Here is a 13,262-nt window from a genome sequence, read left to right as displayed (position 1 = left end):
AATTCTAGAACTGCTCGCAAGAATTATGTCCTTCATAGAGTCTCGAAGTGTTAGCTTGGGTTGCCCGCAGACTTTGAGCTCAACCAAACCATGCCATTCCAAAGGAGACCAACTCCACAAATAACATCATCTCAATATCCAATTGACCGATCCTATGGTCAAGAATAGTAGCTAGAACCATATGACAAAGATTAATGTCCCAATCTTCCTCAGTCATACCTTAGTTCCAAAGGTAAAAACCATCCATAGTTGCAGTTATAGTTCATGGTGCGGCCGGCTGTGAACCATACCAACCTTTACCATCTCATATAACTAGTACACAATATCATAGAAGTCCCATAAGCAGATGTACTGTTAACCTCACTACCTTCGGGGGTGAATATAAAGATGTCACCAAGCGACTCCTAGATGAAAACTGAGCCTGTCTGTAACAAGGGAGTGGAGGTGCTACCTCCCTCTTGAGCATCAGGCAATGCTCCAGACCCCAGCTCTGCTGAACCTGAATGAGCCATAACAAGAGTCGGTTCCAACTCAAAGGCATCAAGATAAAGCTGCAATACCTTAGGTGAATGTGCTAAGTCTCCCTCCTCCATCCACTTTGCATCCATCGGTGAGTAGTTCTTGAACTTCACAAGATAGTGACGGGAAACTTTACCTCGTACCTTTCTTTCCTTATGTGCCAGTATCTGCTCAGGAATAAGAACCTCATCAAGTTCCTCCACTTCCGTCTGAGCCTCATTTGATACATCCTCAGGCACCCAAAACTTGCTTGCACTCCACCCAAGTGGTAAGCACAAGTCCCTAATGAAGCATAGTAGATCACCACTGCTAAACATAGAAAGAAGCTGCCTTTCAAACCCATGAAGCCTCCGTGAAGATACCACTGGTGAAAGTGTCGAAAGCCATAGCCTTCAACCCATGTTTTGCACTATAACACTTCAACTGCTTCTTGTTTCTGGTTGACTACTTCTTGTCCTTGGTGTCTTTTCTCCTGAGCTTCATCTTTAGCTTTTGCACTTCACCTCATACAGGCAAAGACACACAGCCCTGCACTGTTTCCTGCACTTCCTTTTCACTTTCCACATGTTGAAGCTTTTGATGTGACAACCATGAGCTCGCCTCTCCTTGAGAAAGTCAACGATATCCCGGCGATGTAACCATGAAATCGGCCTTCAGAAATCTGACGGGCAGTGAAACAAACACTCACACACAAAACACTTCATCACCCACGGGGACCTGGAAAAGGAAACAAAGAGGGGGAGCTAGAATGCTCCTGCAAATAGTACACGGACATCGATTGGCCCTAAAACGCAGTGGCGTCCCTTGCGGTATTTCTTTACTTGATCAAAATTTGAGTACAAAGTACAACTTATAGAATCTCCTCCAATAGGATCCCTTATAGTTTCACCCACCAGGACTTCCAAAAGACAACTCTCGTTAGTACAGCACAACATACCATAGAGAAGGCACACCTATACAACACCTCTCTGCTTGAAAAGGTCTTCTCCATCTCTACCATGGATCCCTCAAACCCTTTCCCAAACAGCAATAGGGCTGTACCAAACCATATGTCCTTCCCTGTAGCCACAGCTTGCATGTAACCTCGAGAAAACTACAACCTGTTCCCATGAATCCAAAGACATGTTCTCCATATGAAACCAAAGACCTGTATTCGATAAACCCAAAACCTGTATCCCATAAACCATAGGCTTGTTTCCTCGAAACCAAAGTCCTGTTTCCTCTCGAAAACCAATGTCTTGTTTTTCCATGACAGATATACCATCCAAGCATGGTTGCCAAAACCCAGAGAGAGAAAGATAGAGGACGTGGCAAGCAATCCCTGAGTACACATAAGTCCATGACAAAGAGCAACAACACATCTCTTCTTCCAAGAACATCATCCTGTGCATCGTAGCTTGATCCTCTGTATCCGAGCCTGCAATCCATGATGAGAGAGAGAGAAAAAGCCTATCTCTATTCTCCTGCACCAAAAAGGTTTGGAGAGTAAGGCCCGCCTGCCACAACTTGTGAGGTGATGGTGCTAGAGATGCCATCGGCCATAGCTCCAGACATGCCATCAACTAGGCTCTGATCATGGACCCCGGTTCGGTGGTGGTAGAGCACTCTCTGGTCCTTCGACTGAGCTCTCTGCACCATAGCTCTCTTGCAGAAACTCGGTAAGAACCTGAACCATAGCTCTCTGCTGAAGGTCGCCCGCCTGGCTGCTTCCACACACGCAACCACCACACCACTATGAGGCCTGCTCCACGCTGCAGAAGTTTGCCCGCGCAGGTGCTTCCACACACGCAGCCCACATATCTACAACAGCCTGGATGCAACTCCTGTAGCCAGCCCACATATAGCACATTATGCTCGGATGCGTCTCCTGTAGACCTGCGATACCAAAGTGATGCGCCAGCGTGCCAAGCAAAAGATGAAGAGGGAGAGAACGCACGGCTGAACGCAGTACGAAAACGCGCATAACAGCAGTCCAGTCGAGGCGCCACCCACTACATGTCGCATGGCCACACGACGGCGACCAAAAACCAAGAGCAGCATGACACGCCACACCACTTCGGAATCCGCACCCTTCGCTTTTATAAAGATGCGATTCAGATCGATTTTTTCTTCAAAAAGCCAAAAGCGATTAGCAATAATGCATCTTACAAATAATATTATTATTTTTATCATCAAAGGTTTTAAAACCTTATAAACTTTAAATCCCTTTTGTCTCTTTTACACTTGGACTGGCCACATGTGGGTTTCCTTTTCATATCCAAGCTGATGCCGTTCACACTGTCCTTCCTATGCTCGTGCCCGTGCCCGTGCCCACCTGCTTGTTGTCCAGAGAAAAACACAGGGTCGTAATAACGACCATCCCAATCCTCATTGTGCATACAAAGCACCTGTTCTCCTATATTGCATATATTGTAAAACCTTTGATCATGATACTAAAAAATGTCCCGCTTCATCCACAATGGACTCACAACCTCCATCTCCCGTGCACCAAACAAAAACAGTCCAAAGGGTAGAAACTGCTCAAGAAGCAGTTAATCGGACACTTCAATGTTTCTATTGTCGTTAACCTCACAAGGTGGTAGACTGCACAGTTTGGAATACTTTCATCCCATATTCACCGACACCTTGCGACCAATGTGTGAACGATGTGGCATTGATCACATGTTCCAAGATTGCCCAAGACGAGTTGCTTCAATGCAACTTGTCTCACAAAATATAACTCTTATTAACATCTTAAGTGTACAAAACGGGCAATTGTCCATGGTATCCTTGAATGTGCTTATATGTTTACAAGGCAAGGCATGACAAACAGTGAAAAAGAATGTAAAAGACAACACCTCAACATGAGTAGAAGAACATGCTTTAAAATAGAACCCAAAAGAGAAAACAAAACCTTCTAAACCCAAGAAAAACAAGAGACAAAAAATTATTGAAACCAAGGTCAAGTTAGAAGACAGGGAAAAGGAGTCTGTAGAGGACATAAACCCAAAAGGGGACAAACACAAAAGAGCCAAAAGCTATACATGATGCAGAAGCATCCACCTTAAAGACCACCACACAAACTAGAACACCCATATATGTGACACATGATACAAAAACCCAAAAGAAAATTCGATCTCATCGCATGGGTAAATGTAATAAAAAACTGACAAACCAAAGAAAGTCAGAAAAGAAAACAAGTTCTAGTACATCACTAAGTGAGGATGAGATAAGTTCTTACTCTTCGCTGAGTGCACTACATAGACCAATCAAGAAACTAGAACCCACCCAATCATCCCAAATGGATAATAATGATCACATGACATATGCGGAACGCAAAAAGCAAGCTTAGGAGAGCATGCTTAGCGTGGTTGACAGTCTTACAGGGTCACCGGTTGTGATTGAACCTCATAATGTCAAACCTAAAACAGCAACAACCAAGATACAAAGCCTAGAGATAAGTACGCTTTTCCTTTTAAGAGGAAGACATACTCTCTACAGAAGAGTCAATTGAGACAGATTATAGGCTTGAGAAAGCATGTGAGGAATTCGATAATTCCCTTACAAGATTAAAACAATCTCTCAAAACCTCATTTGGAGGAATGCTCTTCTCTCATGATGATAAAGCCAGCATCATATCAACACTTACATCTTTAATGGCTCAACCTGAGTTATACAATGACATAACGAACTACATAAAATAGGACTGTCAGGATTTGCAAGTTTCCAAACAGCCCTCATTAAGAATTATCAGAGAGCCAAGTGTGCCATTGTACGCATTGGGTACTCTTGAAAAAGCTGAGACCCAAATAGAGGATGAAAGTGAATGGGAATATGAAACAGAAACAAGATCCGAAGCTGAAACATTAACCGAAACACCCATGGTTCCTTTGGAAGATTCAGTGTGTGAGTGAAGTGAGGTGAGAGGAGAGACGAGGACTTGTAGTGCAACGTGGCGGTGTGACAACGCTTGGCGGGAGATGCGGTGGAATTGCTTCTCAAGGAGTTGTGGAGCTTGGAGACCTCAAGGGTTACAAGTTCAGCCATTGGAAAGATCCTCACAACAGTTGCGGTACACCAGGTAATCTCTTTTTGGATGTGTTTCAAAGAGGGTTGGGGTGAGCCATAACAGTAAGAGTAAACTCAACATACTCTACTTCACACTCACTATCATTTACAAATTCATGCTCTTTAGACCCGAACTTCTTACATAAACGTCCCAAAAACATTCTATGATGAATATCCCTAAGATCTTCATCTGCATCATTTGAGGTTAAATAATTTTCCTGCATTCAATAATGTCAAGGCTGTGAACTTCACATTCAAACCATCGATAAGTTTCTATAAACGTGAGTCACACAATTAGCAAGTGATCCTCTAATGCAACATTGAGGCATTGAGAAAAAATGCAACACATGCATATGTTCAACACCACTTTCATCCACATACAAGAGAAAACCATTTTTTGATCTCCTTAAAAAATCTCTTAATGATTTTGAACCAAGACCACATGGTTCTTTCAAGTATCATGTATGTAGAAGTGATATCTTCACATCTAACTTCACAACAATTTGAGTGATATCCAAAAGCATGTGAAGCTACGCTTGACCATGAAAAGCAACACATCATTAGCGTCATGCAAGTGATGTATTGTGTTGCTATACTAGATATGCCACTAGAGTCATATAAGCCTCAATGTGACTTTCTAAGATTTATGAGAACTCTACATATGCTTGTGATTGATGAGTATACAAATCGCACTTTAGGAATTGGTTTTTGAAAACCTGCAAAGGACGTGTATTGGACAAATCTTGTAGGTGATATTCAAAAGAGTCCATTTTTCCTTGTGCTTATTGATGATAGTACCAATAAAACATTCGAGAAGCACAAATAATGTACATGCCATATTTAATTGATGAGGGTAGAGGACCAAGTGGATGTAAGCTTATCGCTCTTTTATGTATCAAAGATAAGAACCGGGAAAAAACATTTGAGGCCTTAATGGGATTAATTGAGAAAATGAAACTTCCTTTAGAAAAATTCATTGGGTTTGCATCTGATGGAGCATCTTGCATGACTGGAGGGACATCTAGTGTTGCTGCTCGATTGCACAGAGAAGTACCCTCTTTGGTGAGAGTTCACCATGTTGCGCATAGAGAGGCATTGATTATTGAAGATGCATGTGCAAAGTTTCTAAAGTTTGTCCAAGTTGATAAGTTTGCAAATAAAATCGATAGTTAGGTTTGGGCTTCTACTAAAAGGCATGAAGAGCTTTCCACCTTGATGAAATCATTTGCTCTTCATTGCCTAGAAGTTCCAAGAATTCATGAAGTTCATTGATTTTTCCAAAAGGATTATTAATTTTAAACTCATAACAATACTTGCATTTTATCCTTTGCTTCCCTTCTTCGTCTCTAACACCAAAAGGATTATTAATTTTAAACTCATAACAATACTTGCATTTTATCCTTTGCTTCCCTTCTTCGTCTCTAACACCAAAAGCCCAATCAAAGATAAACTTCCACTCATACCTAAAGTTTCTTTTCTATCATGTCTTAATCTTCTTCTTCTCAGGCTCTATAGAAGATACATCTTCTTCAGCTCTATCAATGGCATCATGCAAAGTATGGGCTAAAGTTTCAAATGCATGTTCATTACGTTCATGTTGAAAATAAGACATGCCAAAAGTAGCTAAAAGCGTCTTTTGTTTTTTATTCTTCCTTGGTCGACCAATATTGGATCTGCTCCGAGGCTCCATGAATATATTCCTAAAGCAAAAATAATAATATTCATTGATTTATATTCATAGATTATCAATTATTTTCTATAAAACTTAAAACATTTATACATGTGTAACTACAAATAATGACATTTAATATAAATAATAATACCATAAGTTAGAATACCTAAATTATTTTTGATAAAATGTTACATTAGAAAAAAAAAACTAGCATGACTTAATGTATAGCCACAACATAATAAACATAATAGTGATTAAAAGGTTAAAAAATAATAAAACAATTCAATCTTTAATTTTCAAAGCTTATAAACAAAACAAAAGGAGAAAAACTGTGGAACAAAACACAAAAAGGCTAGGGAAAAAAAAGTGCAAAGTACCTGCAGAGGGGCATGGGTGTTGGAGCTTGGACGCGGTGCAGCTGAGGCAACAAGTTTCAAGAACAAGGACAATAGTAGACATCAGGACGACGACGGACGACAGTAGACACGACGGTCGCCGACTGCTGACGGCCGACCGACTTGTTGTGGATCGCAGGGAACAACGTGTTAACACGGGACGGATATCGAACGGGCATCGGACGGTAGATTGACGGGCCAACGGCCGCCGACTGCTGCTGACGGCCGACCGACTTGTTGATGGTGGATGGCGGGGAACTTTAGCGCTCAGCCGTCGACGCCGGACGGATGACGAAAAGGCGTGTTGGACGATGGCTGACGATCGTCGACGACGGCCAACTTAGCCTATTAAATAAAAAACTTTACATATTATTTTTAAAAGTTTGAATACCCTTTACTATTTATATCTTATCTATATTTTTTTATCTTATATATAATTTTTTAGATTGGTTATATATAGTTGGTTAATTAAATTAAAATTTGAAACCTATGTTTTGAGTTTGGACTTCTTTTGGAAATGAAAGAATCAAATTTTTTGGAAACCTCGTCTCTTGACAACCAAATTTTTGCTCTGAGTTTTTTTTTATGCCCAATATTTCTCTTGGACTTCTCTTGACACCCAAAAGTAAGAATGATGTTGTATGGGCTGTTGAATGAGCACAAGTGTTGATATTTATCCACCACTCCTTATTTTTTTTCGCTCAGAATGCACGATACCTTTTTTCTTGGGTTTTGGGGTTTCTTTTCTTTTAAAAAACTAAAAACATAAATAAAAAGCAACTAGCCCATGCACTCTAAAAAAGCAGGGTGGGTTTTTTTAAAGATTAGGTTGCTTTTTATATATGATTCCATGCAGTGCTTACGCAAAACCGTTCTTTTGCGTATTTTCAAACCGATTGAAATTCAAATTTCTTGGTAAGACTTCATCCTTAAGAAAACCGGCAAAATTTTTAGATATTTAGTTATAAAAAAAAGGTTACTAGCAAGATTTTTATTAATGAAAATAGGCTAGGCTTCAATCTTGTCTTTTTTTAGATGGAGGGTTGAGAAATAAGTTTTTTGTGAGCATTGATTCTTATTCTGTGAGGAGGTGCTGTATAGCAATTGGTTTATGACCCAAAAGCACCTCAAATTTTTATATCAAAAAAATCAACCTCTCCTTTCATGAGGGGTGCGAGCACGCGTTTCTACATGTACATCACATACACAAGAAGCGGTACGTCTCTTGTGAAAATCTATACACTGCAGAATCAATATAAACATATCAACAATTAGTATTGACATATTGACAATTGATATATGCGTACCAATGCTTACTTGGCACTGTCACAAAAGTTTTTGATTGCCAATAGGGTGAAATAACTAGTCTCTCGAACATATCCACCTATCATCATGGTTCGTCAAGATGGTGTCCTCTTCTCTTCGGCTTGATCGTGCTAAACAAGTGCACTGTGTGTACAAGGTTTGACAACCATTGTAGCATAGCCCACCTCCTACAAGGAATATTCCCCATAAAATAATCATAGGAGTTTCATATATCCCATAGGCAAGTAAACCTAATGAAAGAAAACAACCCCTTGGCCTCATATTAGGGCCTACACTCTTTCTTGAAATCCATGGAGAACAAAAGAGAGAATTCCAACCCCTTCTTGATCCATATGGACATTTGGACCAAAATCCTCTCAAAGAAGAACATCCCTATAAGCAATGCTAGACGTTCCCTTTTTTTTTTTTGCAGATAGAGATCTGGGGCATTTGCTATGTGATATGTTCAATGATTCACCTATCACTTTCCATAAGAAACTGTTGCTTGCGTATGCATCTTAGCATTTGAAAGTATTTCAAACTTGCTAGCCCAATGTTTCGGTTTCCATGTAGCTCACCAAGTATTATTGAGGTGTTTATAATTTTGATCCAAGGACATCTAGCATGTGGAAACTGTATAGGCCTTCAGAAAGCAGAGAGAAAAGACATTTCATCGTTTCCAACACCTCCAAGATTTCATATTATTTGTGGTGGGTGGCATGTCTAAAGATTACTTATAACAGCTTACATGAATGTTGCCAATTTTGGAGATCCAAAACTCTTATTAATGATTTAGAAGGTGCCATCTATCAAATTAAAAACCATTCCCAACACTTAATCTTTAGCCTAGAGTCTCTCCCTAGAGATGTCTTTGCATACTCTTTCTCCCAAGAAAGATATCCATCTAGAATCCTTTGCGAAAATAGTCCACTAGTTTAGAAATACATTCTTGTCTCTATTCCCCTTTAGATCCTTAAAAAAGACTCTAGATGGAGCTTGAGATTTCTTGATTTTTTTTTGGTTTTTTGTTTTTTTTTTTTGCATAAGAATCTATCAAGTTGGCCTCTCTTCTCTTCCGAGCGATCCCATCTATCCTTGCACTTAGCATAATTTTCTCTCACTACGTAAAGGACATGATTTATCTTGCTTCTTGAATGAGTTGATCCCATATTTCTTGTAGCTTGTGTTGATATCTCTTATATAGGATTAACCACTACGTCAATTAACATGGTTTCACTTGCCCATCCTACTGTAAGGTGCTTTACTATCTTACACGCACGTAGTAGAAGCCATTCCTTCTAAGATGGCGTTAGGCTTTATGAAGTGGCCTCACCTTGAGCTTAATGCCAAATAGGGAAGTCACAAACTTTGTGTACACACTTGCTTAAGATTAGAAGTAGTGGCCATGGACCTTTTTTAAGTTTTATTCGATCTAATGTGAAAGCTACTCATTTGTACATGTGTCATTTTTTGGACATTAAGCTATGTATTAGTTTTCTTGAATTAGAATACTTGTGTGCTCTGCCTCTCTTAGTTGCTTGTTTTCTCATGGATCTATGCCCAGCTTGATAGCTATTGCTTGCTTAGGTAGGTTTGAGTGTAAGTTTATCCTTGCTTGAGCTTCTTCTCTACCACATCTTATCTTATTTCTTTGGCTATTTAAATGCTTTTGAATCCTGAAAGACTTTGATTTTGTTGCATTAAGCCAATAATAGCTTAGCAACTATGGTTAGGTGTGTAATCCACTTCGAAACCATAAGCTACAAGCTTTGATTAGAGCGATAAAGTTGTGAATTTTAGTTCATGCATTTCATAATTTTTATTCTTGCTTTATGAAATTGGTAGCATTGGAGCATGTAAAATCATTAAAAAGCAATCCAAAAACATAGTCAATCGCATAAACATCATTAATTAGGATTAAGAACCATAATCATCCCAATATACAAGTCTAAGAAACATTGAAAAAGTACAAAAACTAGGCTAAATCACTTGTTGAGTTGGGGGACCCGAGTCCACAATCTTGTGAAAATAAGATGTGAGCCCAATAGATGTGAGGTTGCAAAGACATAATGTGAGCTTACATAGACATAACATGAGTATACTGAGATGAGATATGATCCAAGTACAAGATATGAAATGAGCTTAGGGGGGGGGGGTAGTGGAACCAATGTTGTACCAATTAAAAGTTGTGAAATGAGCTTAGGGGGGGTAGTGGAACCAATGTTGTACCAATCAATTAAAATCACCTTGATGACTTGTCATGTCCTAATCGTGGGGGGTGCAGTACTAAGAAATCCTATGTATAACATGCATTCAAGGGGTGTTAAGAAAACCCCTTACCTGTTAATTCTTCATGAATAAAATGAACCCTTTTTCCGTTATAGAGACTAACGATTTTTTTTAAAATCGATTAAAAAAACCCTTTCTATTAATGTTTTTCTATCAATATACCTTAAATTCTTGAATTAAAAAACCCCTCCATTTGAACTCACGTGGTATATTAACATATTTTTAGGTGAACTCCCCGAGGTCCTAATAAGAGTTTCCTGTCATAGAATCTGTACTAGCATAAAGTTCCAAGTAAACTTCTTGTCCTTCTTAATTATCAGAGTAGTAAGGCCAAATTTTACTTACTCTTTGCTCACTAATATTTTCACGGGCATGGAGTTGCATGCATCACTTGGAATTCATGCCCGTGTCCTATTTCATAAAAACTACAATCTGAGTCTATTTTAGAAAAAAAATCTATGAGCTTAGCTCTTCGTGGCATGAGTCCACAAGATACCGGACGTTAGCCTACTAGGTGTGATGTGAGTCTAGCTTATTGAACTTTGTGTGAGTCCATTTCATATAAAAAAAAAGTGTGAGTCCAGTTGAGCCATCACTCAAGAGCCCACCAAACACGAGTCCACCAATTGAGAGCCACTAGTTGTGAGCCACCAAACATAACGTGAGGAAAAAAAACATTTAAAAACTTAAAAAGTTAAAATTAGTTATAATTTGTGTAGTATCCATATTAGAAAAGCATCTTCTCAATGCTGTGCCCTCATGTTGTTACTATGCGTGATGGATATGCTCTATTTTGTAAGCCTGCCTTGTATGAGAAGTAGTCCTTTTGGTGAGCAGCTTGACGTTCGATCATCAGTTTCCAGTTTAGACACTAGATGTCTATATAAGCCATATGATTTTAGGAGATGGCTTATATAGACTTGACACTTTTATAAATCTATATAAGCCATATGATATAGCCATGTGATTAGGAGACGGTTTTTCTAGACTTGACACTTTCACCAATTAGGATGCATACTTGTGTGGGCTATGTGACTGCATTTGTGAGTATTGGTGGACAACAAACTGAGGACACATTGTTGTCAAGTTGTTGGGTTTGTTTGAGGGTCTATGCGATCTCAGATGGCCATGGGAGCTGCGTGGGGTTCATATGGCAATCTATTGTAGTCGAATATGATCCAAGTTGCATGATATACTCGGTTGGTCATTTTGGACTCAGTCAACGGGGACGACCTACGTCTATGACGACCCTTGGAAATATATGTAGTCTAATTTCACATCCTTTGTTTTAGTTATCGAGTTCATTGTGTTCAAGCGCTCTTTTAGACATGATCCCTCTAGAGTCTACCTAGATTAACATCAAAACTCCTTATCTGGAGCACACAGGTGGATGGAGAACCATGAGTTTATAGTCAAATGTTGTAAGCTGTAATATTATTTACTGTAATTTAGTGCTTTGTATTGTGAAGATCTTGCTTGCACTATTGTATTTTCTTACATGGTATCATAGCTTAGTCTCTAGGCAAAGCTTGTTTTGACAGAAGGTAGATTTGGAGGAGAGAACGCAACTGCTCATGTGGTCTCGAGAAAATTGGATGGGACAAATTACACTTTGGAAGTCAAAGTTTAGGTTCATTTTTAAATTCATATGAGTTATGAAAAATCATTATAGGGTTTGATTCAAAGCTGGGTCCTACATCGAATCCAAAAGATCTAGTACATCAATTGTGCTCTCTCCCTCATCACCAGGCCCTTCTGTAATAGTGGTAGTAGATGGAGACTTAAAGGTTGCCGTCATAGTGTGGTTCATGAGTGTGACACTCATTCTCTCTATCCTTCGTTCCTTCACAATCTGGCATTTGTCCAACTTCAGTACGAAGGAGATCTTGGAACCTATAAAACACGAAAATTAAAAAAAAATGTTAAGTCTTCCCTATAAATGAGCACAGACCTAATGCGTGCAAGGTTACAAAACCTACTTACATCCAAAAGGCAAAAATGGCTAGATTTTTACCGACCCGGAAGACTATTACAGCTACGCAATTAGCACGGCAGTTTATCGAGCAATTGTTTAGACTGTACTGGCTACCGCAGGACATAGTCAGTGATAGGGACTCTAAGTTTACGAGTGATTTTTGGAAACTTGTTTTTGAGAAGTTGGAAACAACTTTGAATTTGAGTTCCTCAGATCATCCTCAATCTGATGGCCAGACTGAAAGAGTGAATCAGATTTTGGAGGATATGCTTCGAGCATATGTATCCAAAAGACAGAGCTCATGGGAGGATTATCTTCTTATGTTAGAATTTGCATATAACAGTACTAAGCATACGAGTACTGTCATGTGCACAGTGCGTATCTACCGTGTGCTATACGCATGCAAGACTAGTTTCGAGGCTATAATATCATTGCCTTTTGTAGCTTTCACATTCCAACAAAAATGTTGTTGAACTCATTGAATTCGAATGATACATTACCATCCATAGTTTTTTTCTTCCGCAATGCAAAGTGTATCGTTGATGTGGTAGTAATCCCCAATCCTGCATTTTACATCTTCATTGCTCACTCCCTTTGCTACTAGAAAGACCTCCTTTGGGCGGCGGGAAAAGGTTGTGCGTGATACCTTTCTTATGAAGGGTGTCTCCTAGCAATTGATGTGAAGAGCTTTGTATCCCTTCGTGCTAATGCCTCCCTCATTGCATGCATTAACAACATCAACACTCCTAATACTTTGGGAAACCTCTTGTATGATTTCATTGGAAACAACCCTACGTACCTTCTTGCAATGGGCATCCCTCATTGTGAAAGAGTGCAAGAGCTCATTACAATCCCCAGTTTGATCAGAACCTGTGGCATCTTGAAGGAATACTCTAAAAACAAGCAAAATTACATTGACATTACACAAGTGCACACATGATTTACATTGGTATTTTGAATTGGAAGTGCTAGAGAATAAGAAAGAGGACCGTACCACGCTGTGCTTGAATTCTCCGCTTAGGAGTGCCCTCCCCCAACAGCAAGTGTTTCGATGTGGTTG

Source organism: Cibotium barometz, chromosome 44, assembly GCF_041138505.1.
Source record: "Cibotium barometz isolate CiBa-2024 chromosome 44, ASM4113850v1, whole genome shotgun sequence".
Classification (NCBI taxonomy): Eukaryota; Viridiplantae; Streptophyta; class Polypodiopsida; order Cyatheales; family Cibotiaceae; genus Cibotium; species Cibotium barometz.
The sequence above is the reverse complement of the archived record's forward strand: the minus strand, read 5'-3'. Positions refer to the sequence as shown.